Here is a 12,742-nt window from a genome sequence, read left to right as displayed (position 1 = left end):
CTGGATGGCTTCAGACAATGTAATGGAGGATGGCCTTGAACTCCTGGTTGTCCACTCTTTCCTGAGTGCTAGGATTATATGTACATATGCCACACCCAATTTATGGGATGAACTCAGGGTTTTGTGCATATTAGTAAGCACCTCACTAACTGAGCCATATCTCTAACCCTGGTTATTAACAGTTTAACTATCCTTGCCAGAATATAGGAAGTGGAAGTGTTTATTTTGGAGCAGTATTTACTAACAAGATAAAGATATCTGAGGTGTTTTATTTTGAGACAAGGTTTCTCTGTGTAGCTCTGAATGGCCTGGAACTCAATATGTAGACCAGGCTGGCCATGAGTCCCACCTAACTGTCCTGAGTCCTGGGATTGAAGATGTGTATCACCATTGCTGGGCTTGCTTTATGAAGTTGAGACATGGTCTCAGTGTGTAGTACATGCTGGCCTGGAACATGCCATGTAGCCCATAATTACCTTCAGTGCTTAGTACCATAGCCTTTGAGTGCTGGAATGTAGGTGTTCTTCACCATGCCTAGCCCCCCCTTTTTTTTATTTTAAGTAAATTCGGCTTTGCCTTCATGTTAATATGTGCACCACATGTGTCTGGTGTCCACGGAGGTCAGAAGAATGATTTTTTTCTCTAGAACTGGAGTTACAGATGGTGTGAACTACCAAATGGGTTTGGACCAAAGTCCTGTATAAGAGCAAATGCTGTTACACTGAGTGACTGTCAGGGTTTGTTTTTAAAAAAGAATGTGTCTGAAAGCTTAGGTCTTTTTTTTTTTTTTTTAATTTATTTATTTATTATATGTGAGTACACTGTAGCCGTCTTAAGACACACCAGAAGAGGGCATCAGATCTCATTACAGATGGTTGTGAGCCACCATGTGGTTGCTAAGACTTGAACCCAGGACCTCTGGAAGAACAGTCAGTGCTCTTATCCACTGAGCCATCTCTCCAGCCCCCGTAAACTTAGGGATTAATGTAGTTAGAAAGTCAGGAAAGGAATGAAAGAATAATCGCTGCTTTATTCAAACAATAGAAGTGTGTTTCTCTAGGTCATTTTCTGATCCTACCTACTGACCACACAAGTTAGACGTTGTCAGAGACAGTTACTTCAACCAGACAAAGCATTAATTCAACTTTATTCATTGTTAAAATCTGTTGTCTCTAGGACTGCAGAGATAGTTCACAGTTAAGGGCACTGGCTGTTTATCTAGAGGACCTGGGTTCAATTCCCAGCACCATGTGGCAGGCACTTAATGGTCTGTCACTCCAGTTGTAGATCTGAAGGCAAAACACTCAGACTTGTAACCAAGTAACATCTAAAGAATCCCATTGACCATATCAGAGTAAAAGGTTGTCTCCTATAGGTGGTGGATGCAGATGTGCCTTGGTTTCTAGAATATTTGTATATACAAAGTGAGGGTAAGATGTGGACTCCAGTCTAATGTGAAATTCTGATTGGTTGTGCACCAGCATGCGGCCCTCACTGCAGTGCAGGTTGTATTTGTACTCACTGTGCTTATCATGCTCTCGTCCTGTTTCCTTGATTTCTTTTCTTGGATATTATGAAACTCACTCTGTACCAGGCTGGCCTGAGATCTGCCTGCCTCTGTGTCCTGAGTGCTGGGATTAAAGGTGTGAACCACCACCTCCTGGCCCAGTTCTTTTATTAATCTCCTTTTTTTCTTCTTTTTTGTTCATTCATTTACTTATTCTGAGACAGAGTCTTACAGTGTATACACACACACACACTCACACCAGGCTGGCCTCAAACTGTGGATCTTCCTGATTCCGCTTTCCTAATGGTGGGATTATAGGTGTGAAATTACAATCTTTAAAAATCTTTTTCCCTTTGTCCAACTCTGTTCTGTGTCTCCCCCCAGGACTTCCTCAGTGGCTCTGCCTCCTTTCATGTCACATACATCCTGCTGTCCTCTCTTGTTTCCACATCATGGCCTTTTTTTTTTTCCCCCAGTTTTTAAGATTCTATTATTAGGGCTGAGGAGACAGCCCAGTAAGCAGAAGCCTCGGGTTTGGATCCCTAGAACAACATTAACTCCAGAGGAAGGGGTATGGCAGCTATTCTGTAATCCAAGGGCAAGGGAGGTAGAGATGGGATCTCTGGGGCAAGCTGGCTGGATGACTAGCTAAAGTGGGCAGTAAGAGACTCCGTTCAGTAAACAGTGTAAGGAAGGTTTTTTTCTTTTGCTTTTTTTTTTTGTTTTTTTGTTTTTGTTTTTTTTTTTTGTTTTTGAGGCAGGATCTTACTGGGTAGTCCTAATTAGCTTGAAACTCAGTACACTGACCAGACTGGCCTTAGACTCAGAGATTTATATGCCTTTCTGTATCTCTTGAGTGATAGGATTAAAGGTGTGCACCACTATGACTCTTAAAAATACTTGATGCTACCCTCAGGCCTCCACATTCAAGAACACACACACACAGAGATGTACTAACATTCAAATGCATACACTCCCTGTTATTAGGCGTTAGGTCCCTGGATTCCATTTCTAGCATAAAAAAATGTCATTTTCGGTGTACTTTGTCTTCTCATCCTTTCTCCCTCCCGACCACAGAGCTACGTAGGCCTGGCTGTAGTCTCACTGTGTAGACCAGGCTGACCTTGAACCCAGAAAGATCTACTTGATTCTACCTCCAAAGTGTTGGGATTAAAGTCATACACCGCTGTGCCCAGTCATGCTCTTTTTCTTTTGGATCCGAAGTCTTACTCTAATGCCCAGACAGGGTCTTAAACTGATGAACTTAAGTGATTTTTCTATCTCAGCCTTGAATGTAGCTAAAGTGCAGTTGTGCCAACATGCCTATCTTACCTTGGGCACCATCTGCACAGCATCTCCTCCATCCTGGCCTCTCCTGCCTAGTAGCTGTGGCCGCTCATGTACTTGCTGTTGTGGGCTTGAGTCTCGACTCTTCTTGTGAGGGTTAAATGATGAGCATATAAGTTTTGAGAACAAGAGAATCAAAAGAGGAAGAGGGTAGAAATCATATGAGTGTTACAAAATATGTGTCTCTGCCCTTGTTTTGGAAAAATTGTAAGAGTGTAAATATATATTTTCTTAAGAGAATAACAAAAGGCTTTTTGTTGTAGTATTTGTTTTGAGACTGGGTCTTGTTCATCATTCAGCCCAAGCTGGCGTTGAACTTGCTCGATAGCTAAAGAACACCACAGATTCCTGATCCTCTTGCATCAACCTCCACGTGGTCTGTACCACCAAGCGGTTTACTATATTTTGTTTTTAAAACTTTTAACATTTATTTTTATGTGTATGCATGCATATGTGCCACATAGTTCTCATGGTGCCACAGGATGTGTGGAGGTCAGAGGACAATTTATATGAGTCGTTTATATCCATTTACCATGTGGGTCATAGGAGTCGAGCTCAGGTGGTCAGTCTTTTCAGTGAGTACCTTTACCTACTGAGCTGTCCCATTGTGTATCTAGATTGCCTTAGTTTCCTGAGTGCTGGATTACCTATGCTTCAACATGCCTACCTGGCACTCATGCTTTCTTTCTCCTCTCTCTCTCTCTCTCTCTCTCTCTCTCTCTCTCTCTCTCTCTCTCTCTGTGTGTGTGTGTGTGTGTGTGTGTAAACCGTGAGACAGGGTGGGAGGGGGTGTGTACATGTGTGTACAGAACATGTGCACCTGTGCACATGTATATACAGGGCAGAGAAAGGCTTTGCTTGTCACTTTTATCATTCTCTACCATATTTCTTTGAGACAAGGTCTCTTCCTGAACCTGTAGCTCTTTTTAGCTAGGGTGGCACCCAACTAGCACCAGTGGGATCTTCTGTCTTTTTCTGCAAAGCCTGGATTTACAGGTCTTCACCAGACCTTGTCACACAGGGACTGGGGTCTGAGCTCAGCTCCTCTTACTAATATCCACTTCTGAACCATTCAGCCATTTTCAGCTCCTGGAGTAGATATTTTTAATAAATACTTCCATTTTTCTATATGCAAGTAAACCTTGTATTGAAAATGAAGAAATGAAGTACTAGAATTAAATCCAAACTGCTCAGGGAGCTGAAACCTAGGTGTAGGTATTCTGGTAGTTTTTATTGTCAATTTGACAAAAACTAGACTCCTCTGGGATGAGGGTGCCTCAGCTGAGGAATTGCCTCTGTCAGATTGGCCTGTGTCTGTGAGAGTGTCTTCACTGATGGGAAAGGGCTCCGCCCAGTGTGGACAGAGGTGAGCCTGAGCTGTGTAAGAAAACCAGCTGAGGGCTGGAGAGATGGCTCATTGGTTAAGAGCACAATTGCACAATTCCCAGCAACCACATGGTGGCTCACAACCATCTGATGCCCTCTTGTGGCCTGCAGGTGTGCATGCAGATTGAGCACTCAGAACTATCTGAGTGTAAGTGAATGAACAATTACATGCCTCCATAGGTCCTTCTTCAGCTCTTGCTTGAGTTTCTCCCAGAATTCCCTTAAATGATAGGCTGTAACCTGTAAGTAGAAGCCGAATAAACTCTTTACACTGAGTGTTGTTTTTCTTAGAGTCATAGCAACAGAAGGTCAAACTATCCCTTTGCTTTAGTGAAGGTGTGGTCAGAACTATAGGAGGAATGCTGCTGCTGTCACTGCAGTGCTGAGCTGACCTGTCTTGAGCTCTGTTCCAGCACAGCTACCTCTGTTGGTTCTTGGAGAGGCAGAGTAGTGGAAGACATGGAGCACAGGCTGGGGGTGGGGTGGTCTGGAGCAGTTCTGTAGAATGAACTACATGGCCAGGTATAGTACTTGACATAGTATTTAGCAAATAGGATGTACTTCCAAAATGGCTCTCATAACTACAGTGTAGTTCTTATAGACCAGTAAGTATAGCCCAGAGGAAGGTAGATTCATCTGTGTATGTCACACAGCATCAGAGGGTGGACTGGTTTGTCTTAAGCAGTTGGACTTACAGAGCTTTTGCTGTTAACCATTCTGTTGTATCACTTTTGAGGATGAGAGAGACTGTACCAGAGATGGAGTTCCCTGAACGTAAGGAATCTGCTGTTTTGGATGTGTGTGGGTTCTATCCCCCTGACCTTCCTGTGTGATTTTAACCATCTTACTGTGCCTGTGTCTCTGTTCTGAGTGGGTTCTTTTCAAGATGCAGAGAAATAAAGACTGCTTGGTGTGCTTGGTGTCTGAAGGGCTGGGTGTTCCTGCACTGGAAGTAGGATCTTAGTGTTGTAGTTCTTTGGACTAGGAGGAGGACCGTGTCACTTGCTGTGTTTACCATTGTTCTTATTTACGTCTTAGGCGTGTGTGCGTGTGTGTGCACACACGTGGAGGCCAGGAGTAGGTGTTGGGTCCCTCTGGAGATGGAGTTATAGGCAGTTGTGAGCCACTCAATGTGGATGCTGGGACTGAACTCAGGTCCTCTGCAAAAGCAAGTCCTTTCAACCATTGAGCGTCATCTCTTCAGCTCTTAGTGTGCTCAGGTGCAGCTGGTGATGTGGAGAAGCAGAGCAATCAGTGTGCACAGAGGACTCTGACTTGAGCTTCACATGCATTGGTCTTGTTTGACTCTTAAACCTTGTGTCCTGCTGTCCTGTGGGGAATGTGCAGTGCTGGTTGAATGTGCCAGATCTGAGATACTAAGGACGAAACACATTTTTTACTTTTTTTGACATTTGCAAAGTTTCTTTTTTCCTATCCCCCCTTCCTTTCTTTCAACCAGTTAAGCATCCCCTAATCTAAAAACCTTAAAAGTATGTTGCACACTTGTGTGGCTTAGGAGACTGGAGAGATGACTCAGCCGGTTAAAAACACTTGTTTTTCTTTTCCTGAGAAACAGGAGGATTTTGGTCACCAGGAATAAAGGCCTATAACAACTGTGCTTGACTTTGTCCCAATTTACACCTAGGACTTCACTTTTAGCCTTCTTGCTCTCACATAGAAAACAAACTGCTGGGTGTAGAGGGTCTCTGACCATTAAAAGGAGGGCAGCACTCCTCAGTACCTGGGATTGGAGTGAGACATTTGTAAAGGCGAAGATGGTCTGTTTCAAGGCGCAGGAGATGCCAGCTTTGAGGACAAGGGATGAGCGCCCATGAGCAAGGCAGCTCTCTGGCTCTTTCTTGAGGCTGGTTGCCAAGGGCACTCAGACTCTGTCAGTAACAGCCAGGGACACTAACGAAAGCAAGTAAGTCAGTCCCCACTCCTCCTTTCCTTGTCTTTTCAAACTGTTGGTTTTGTGTCCTTTTGTGTGCAGCACTATTTTAAGTACTTGACTGATATCCTATATATATTTATAGTAATTTTGATGAGAGTAGTATCTGCTAAGTAAAATTTGCAGATAACAGCTGAGGAAAATAGACTTCAATAATGTGTTCCCATGTGCTCAGATGCTAGTGTCTCATCTGTGCCTCTGGCCACTGGGTTATATTGCCCAGGGGATCTGAAAAAAAGGAGAGAGTCTTCACTGTTGTCAGTGACTTTTAAGTGCAGGATGATGATATTTTAGAGTTGGAAGAACCTTTGAAGTGTTTAACATAGTTTCCTGTCCCTGATCTGCTGTGCACTTCAGGGGTTTCTACTCTCCCCCTGACAGATACTCCCCAGGACTCTGTTCCAGTCCTCTTCTGATGGGACAACATCACTACTTCCCCTAACTCATTTTTCTATGTAGCTCAAGCTAGCCTGGAATTCCTGATCCTCCTGCCTCAGCCTTCCTAGTGCTGGGAATATAGGCATGTATTGTCATACCTGATTTACTTCCTGCTAATATTTTCTCATTGGCAAAACATTTTTCCCCTCTCTCTTTTTTTTTTTTTTTTTTTTTTTTTTTTGAGACATGGTTGGTTCTGTTGCTTAGACTTTGCAGTCTTGCCTTAGCTACTAACGGCCACCATACCGTCAGGCTTTATTTTTTTGTTTGACTTGAAACTTAGTCAAGATGTCTCATTAGCTTTAGGGGAGCCCACAGTATTCGTCCATCTTGCATAGGCAGCCTTAGCTTGTCTCCAGGCACACTTGTAGTCTCCTCTTTTCTGTTTGCACTTGAGTCAGCCTGCACAAAAACCTCACCTCTAAGTCCTTTGCTGATGCAGCTCAACAGATGTGTGTGTCACTCTTGTCCTTATTTAGGTGCAGAGCCTTTCACCTTGGGGAGTGAGTCTTAGGTGTGAAGTCCCCAGTGTGGAGAAGAATGGATGGAGGTGACAGAAGCCAGGGGATTGTGTCGAAGGCTCTCCTGTGGGTTTTGAGAAAGTCACAAAATGGTTGGAAGTTACTTGGGCTCTTGGTAAACTGCATTTACTTCACTGTGCCACTAGGTGACGAGCAACTCAAAGACCTGGGCAGCAGGAAGTGCCTTGTTAATGGCTGTCTGAAGTCACAGGCCACTTCATTGAAAGATGTTAAGGATGCTGAGATGTGCTTCCTATGTGTGTTGTCTTTCTTTTTTGTTCGAATTTTAAATACTTATTTGAAATGTTCTTTGAGTGGTTTTCGTAGGAGTGTAGTGCAGAGAAAGATACCTGGAACACACAGGTGCAGGAGAACCAGCTCCCACAGACACATGGCATAGTACCCCCCCAATAAATAATACATCTTAGGAACTGGGAGTGGGGACCAGGAGTTGGGACAGTGATTGGGATATAAAGTAAAGAAATAAATTAATAGAAAGTAAATTTTAAAAATTAAGTTAATATTTAAACTGAAAAACAGGAAGCAAGTAAATTTGTGGAGGACAGTGTGATGTTTTCACGTGTATTTATGTGGTGTGTACTTGTTCAAATTGGATTAAATTGCATAATCCCCTCAGACATTTATCTTTCTTTGTAGTGTAAAAAATTTCAAACTATCTGCTAGCTTCTAGAATATACGGCATATTATCACTCTTTGAAGTCTTACTATTTATATAGCATAGGCCAACTTTATTCCTGATTGTAACCTCTCCACCTCTCATTTTTCCCTCTCTCTGACTCCTGACCTCCATTCCATTCTTTGCTGTTATGAGATCATCATTCCTTACTTCCCTGTGTGGGGAGATGTACAGTACCTTTCTCAGCCTAGCATCACTTAATGGGATGATCCCTTGCTTTAGTCATGTTGTTGCAAATGACACTGAAAAACTTCATTTTTATTGGCTTAATAGTATTTTGTAGTATGATTTATATTTTCTTCTCATTCCCTATCTCACTGTGCCACTTCCTTTCTTGCCCCCCGCCTCTTTTAATTAATTTTGTTTCTTTCTCTTTGAGCTGGGGATGGGACCCAGGTCCTCATGAATGTTAGGTAAGCATTCCACCAGAGAGCCCTGGCTTTCAGTATGCAGTTATCATCAGTAGTGCTGTAGTGAACACAGGGCTACTGATGTCTTTTTCTTTTTGTGCATTGAGTTTTTGGTCTGGACGGGGTCTTCCTTATGTAATCTGGTTTCAGAGCTTGCATCTTCTGGCCTTAGCCTGCCAAGTGCTGGGATCATCTGCTTATCTTACCATACTTGGGTCTTGTGTGAATGGTGTCTTCACAGTGTTCAGGATTCTTCACTATTGATCATAGTCTATAGAGTAGCTTTCTGGCATCTTGTGTTCCTAGTGATGCAAATGAGGCATCCTGTGCCAGCGACTTATGCTAGCCCTTTCTCAGTTCTTTGTAAGCAGTAGCCTGTTATAGCTAGAGCTTGTGAATTTATTTATGCCTTGAATTATTTTCATAGAGTGGTAAGGTGTGCCTTTAAAAAAAAAGATTAATATATGTGAATATACTGTCACTGTTCTCAGACACACCAGAAGAGGGCATCAGCTCCCATTACAGATGGCTGTGAGCCACCATGTGGTTGCTGGGAATTGAACTCAGGACCTCTGGAAGAGCAGTTAGTGCTCTTAACCGCTGAGCCATCTCTCCAGCCCCGAGGTATGCTTTTTTAAAGTAACCCAGATTTAAAAACTTGAACTTTTCTTTTTTTTTTGGTGCAGATGTGTCCCAGTCTCCTTATGTTATAGGTGAGGAGTCTGAAGCTGAACCTAGAAACACAATATAGTGTGTCTTGAGTTGCACAGCCACAATGGAGCCTCAGACACATAACCCAGCTCCTGCTGAGCTATTCTCTGCTGCTGTCACTCCACAGCAAATGACCATCAGGAATAAACTGAAACGTTTTTACTGAGACGGATTCTGCCAGCCATTCATGGGGAACCAGGAAGAGGTAATAACGTTTTAAAGATTTATTTATTTATTGTGAGTAGACTATAGCTGTCTTCAGACACACCAGAAGAGGGCATCAGATCCCTTTACAGATGGTTGTGAGCCACCATGTTGTTGCTTGGAATTGAACTCAGGAACTCTGGAAGAACAAGTCAGTGCTCTAACCACTGGGCAATCATCTCTCTAGCCTGTAATAACTATACTCAAAATGTGGCCCATTTGAAGGACCACAGATCCCTTTGCTCTGATGTCCCAGTTAATATACATCTACCTCGTAATTCTCAAACTCAGTAAAACTAGAAAGTTGCTTTAGCTTTGGAGAATAGAGTTATTGAGCAGCCTGGAGCGAGATAAGTGTGTTCATGCCCTGCTGTAAATAGTGCACAACCTAATCAGCTGCCAAAGCTTGGAGACAGACACTGTAAGCCATGTCTTATCAGTGTCTGGTTTCTGTTTGAGTTCCAGCCTGGGACTCTTCAGTGGGAACCATCTGTCCTGGGTCTGCTGAGCTCTGGATTCCCTGTCCTTCAGTCCTTTCAGTTTCCAAATGAAACCTGCTCTCCTGTATGAGGTCAGGTCCACCAAGATTTTGACAGTCCATACAGCTTGTTTGTTTTAAGTAGAGCCAGCTGGTGAGTGAGCCTGTGGTGTGAGAGGTGAGTCAGCTGTTGGGTGAGAACCGAGCAGTGTCATTTCTTTGGGTAACCAGGAAAATATAACTGAATATATTTACTCAGGAAACTGAAAGTTAAGAGTGTAGTCACCAGAGGGCTGCACAACCACAGCCTTGCTTTCCAGAAGAGGACCTCTCACCCAGCCTACCCCAGGTTTCTCTGTGTAGCTTGGTTTGAACTCGCCCTGGATGCCTAGTTCTCCATCCTCAGCCTCAGTCTTAGGTCACAGTGTCCATCATGCTTCACTGCAAACAGGGCGTCGGTTTGTTTTTATCATTAGGAGGTCACTATGGCTCTCTTCAGACACACCAGAAGAGGGCACATGTTAGTAAATATTCATTTCATTCTGTGTGGCCATTTATTTCATGAAATGGATAGTGCTTTGTTTTATCTAGCTGCTTCCCTATTGAGAGACAAGGTGTTTCTCTGTTGTAGATGGTGCTTATTGTATTTAAATGTTGGGTTTCTGTTCTAGTCTTTGATCTCAGCATTCAGCCAGGTCCAGTTAGCACTACACACGGTGATTTTCAGTCTCCACTTGTTCACAGGGAGAATTTAATGATGGTCACTGCATCTCTTTCTGTCTCTGAGCGCACATGCATGTGTTTCAGTGCCTCACATATACTAGGCAAGTGCTCTATCACTGAGCTCCATCACCAACCCAGATGTCTTGCATTCCTAGTGAACACGATGTGCCCTATCCTCTGATATGGAAGCTCTGTAGCAACTAGACATGCTTTCCTCCCCTTCCTGGTGATCCCTAGGCACACACCGGTGAGAGCCCTCAGCAGTCTACATTCTTGTCTTCTTTGTTGCCACTGCCTTATGCCTTGGTTTTCTAATTCCTCAGGTTAAATGCTGTGTAAAATGCTTACAGTGGTCAGGGAGCACTGGGTGATGTGTGCTGCTGCCATTACCTCTAGTTGGTTCTGTGTATCCAGGCTTCTGTTATTTGAGACAGGGTCTTACTATGCAATCCTGGCTGGCCTAGGACTTTCTGTGTAGATCAGGCCACAGATTTGCCTGTCTCTACTTTCCACGCGCTGAAATTAGAGGTGTGTGCTATTGTGTTGTCTTGCTTTTTGTTACTTTCTGGAAAAAATTCTGTCCCTTTTGCTGTAGCCATGGTGACTGCATTAGTCTGAGAAGACTGTGATGTCACTTCTCTGCTTGAGCTGTTAGGAGACTGGAGATGGCTCAGCAGTTAAGAGCATAGGCTGTGGCTTGGGAGAAAGCAAGGCTTGAAGAGGAGCAGGCAAGACTGAGTCAGTGACTCTAGAGTACATTCTGAGGCCTAGAGGTTCCTAAGGGAGTCAGATCCATCTATTAGCTGCTTGGGAAACAGCTGCTGTGGACAGGCAGAGAGTTTGATGTGACAAAGAGGCAAGATGGGAGCATACCTTAAGACTTGAGGACATTGCCAGATGGTGGTGGCACTTAATCCCAACACTTGGGTAGGTTGGAGGCCAGCCTGGTCTTCATAGCAAGTTCTAGGATAGGTAGGGCTACACAGAGAAACCCTGTCTCAGGAAAGATAAAAAAAGGATATTGTATTTGAAATTGTAACCGAGGGGATAGAGACATGGCTCATTAGTGAAGAGCGCTTGCTCATTGTTCAGAGGACATGAGTGTGGTTCTCTGCATCTACTTCTAGCTGCTCAAAACACTTGTAACTCCAGCTTTAGGCTTTCATGGACACCCACACTAACTTGTGCACACACAGACACCAAGTTAGAATATAAACTGTTAGAAATTGTAATAAGTTCTACTACTGAGCAGAGGGAAGGATGACTATTGGAGCTTCTTTGCAGTAGACATGATGCCATATTTCCTCAGTTGAAGAGTGCATGTCTCAAACATATGGAGTGGCACGTGCGATTGCTATGAGGACAGAAAAACTGCAGTGTCTAGGAAGTCTGGGCTATGTGGAGAATGCAGATGTTACTGGAATCTTGAGGAAGGGAGACAGACCCAAAATGTCAGTAATAAATTGAGCAGGTCTTACTGAATACCTTTTGGTGCCTCAAGAGGAGTTGGTGTTTAACAAATACCAAGCTCACAACCAAAGGAGGCATACTGAGTGGACGGAGACTGAACTAACCTCTACCTCGTGCTTAAATAAATAGAAAGTAATTGGCTGCTTTTGCACAGGACCTAGGTTTTGTGCCCAGCACCCACATGGTGGCTCACAACCACTTGTAACTCTCAACTTCCAGACCCCTGCATGTGTGTAGTACACAGACATCCATGTAAACACTCATACATATAAAATAAACATATAAGCCTGGGCATGGTGGTGCACAGCTTTAATCTCAGCACTCTGGAGGCAGAGGCAGACAGATGTTTGAGTCCAACCTGGTCTTCAAAGCAAGTCCAGGACAGCCAGGGCTCTGCTATGCAGAGGGACTGTCTAGAAAAAAACAAACAAACATATATCTTTTAACAAAGCAAAGGACATCAGCAATATTTTTCCTTAACGAGGCCCTCCTGACCACCTGAGGTCTACCTGTATTCTGTCTGTTGCATTGCCTTGTTTGCCATTCTTTAAAAATTTGATCTAATAAGTGTTCTTCCACATTATTCATTGTGTGTGTGCGCGCATCTGTGCGTATGTATGTGGAGTTCAGAGGACAGCTTTCAGGATTTGGTTGTCCTTCACCACATGGGTCCTAGAGTTGAACTCAGGCATCTTGCTTGGAGGCACGCCTTTACCAGCTGTGCCGTCTTGTTGGCTCTTCTTTTGTGCATATGAGTGCTTTGTCTACATGTATGTACTATGTACACGCAGTGTTCTCTGAGTCAAGAAATTATCACATATCGGGGAACTGGCATTACAGTGAGCGGCCACATAGATGCTGGGAACCTGTATGCTTTAATTTTTGTCTCAATCCTACTT

At 43.6% G+C, this 12,742-nt stretch overlaps 1 long non-coding RNA gene across 8 annotated transcripts in view; it reads left to right on the top strand.

The window, feature by feature from the left end:
• The window catches only part of LOC308432094, a 31,168-nt gene that overhangs the window by 7,063 nt on the left and 11,363 nt on the right, over nucleotides 1–12,742 (top strand). For 2 of the 8 annotated variants that reach the window (XR_013975397.1, XR_013975399.1), the window contains one exon: nucleotides 8,944–9,173. The exons of the other annotated variants lie outside the window; for them this stretch is intronic. This is a non-coding gene — a long non-coding RNA (uncharacterized lncRNA). The remainder of the gene's footprint in view (nucleotides 1–8,943; nucleotides 9,174–12,742) is intronic. 8 annotated transcript variants of the gene reach the window in all.

The sequence above is a fragment of the Micromys minutus genome, assembly GCF_963924665.1.
Source record: "Micromys minutus genome assembly, chromosome: 18".
NCBI classification, from domain to species: domain Eukaryota; kingdom Metazoa; phylum Chordata; class Mammalia; order Rodentia; family Muridae; genus Micromys; species Micromys minutus.
The sequence above is the reverse complement of the archived record's forward strand: the minus strand, read 5'-3'. Positions and strand labels throughout refer to the sequence as shown.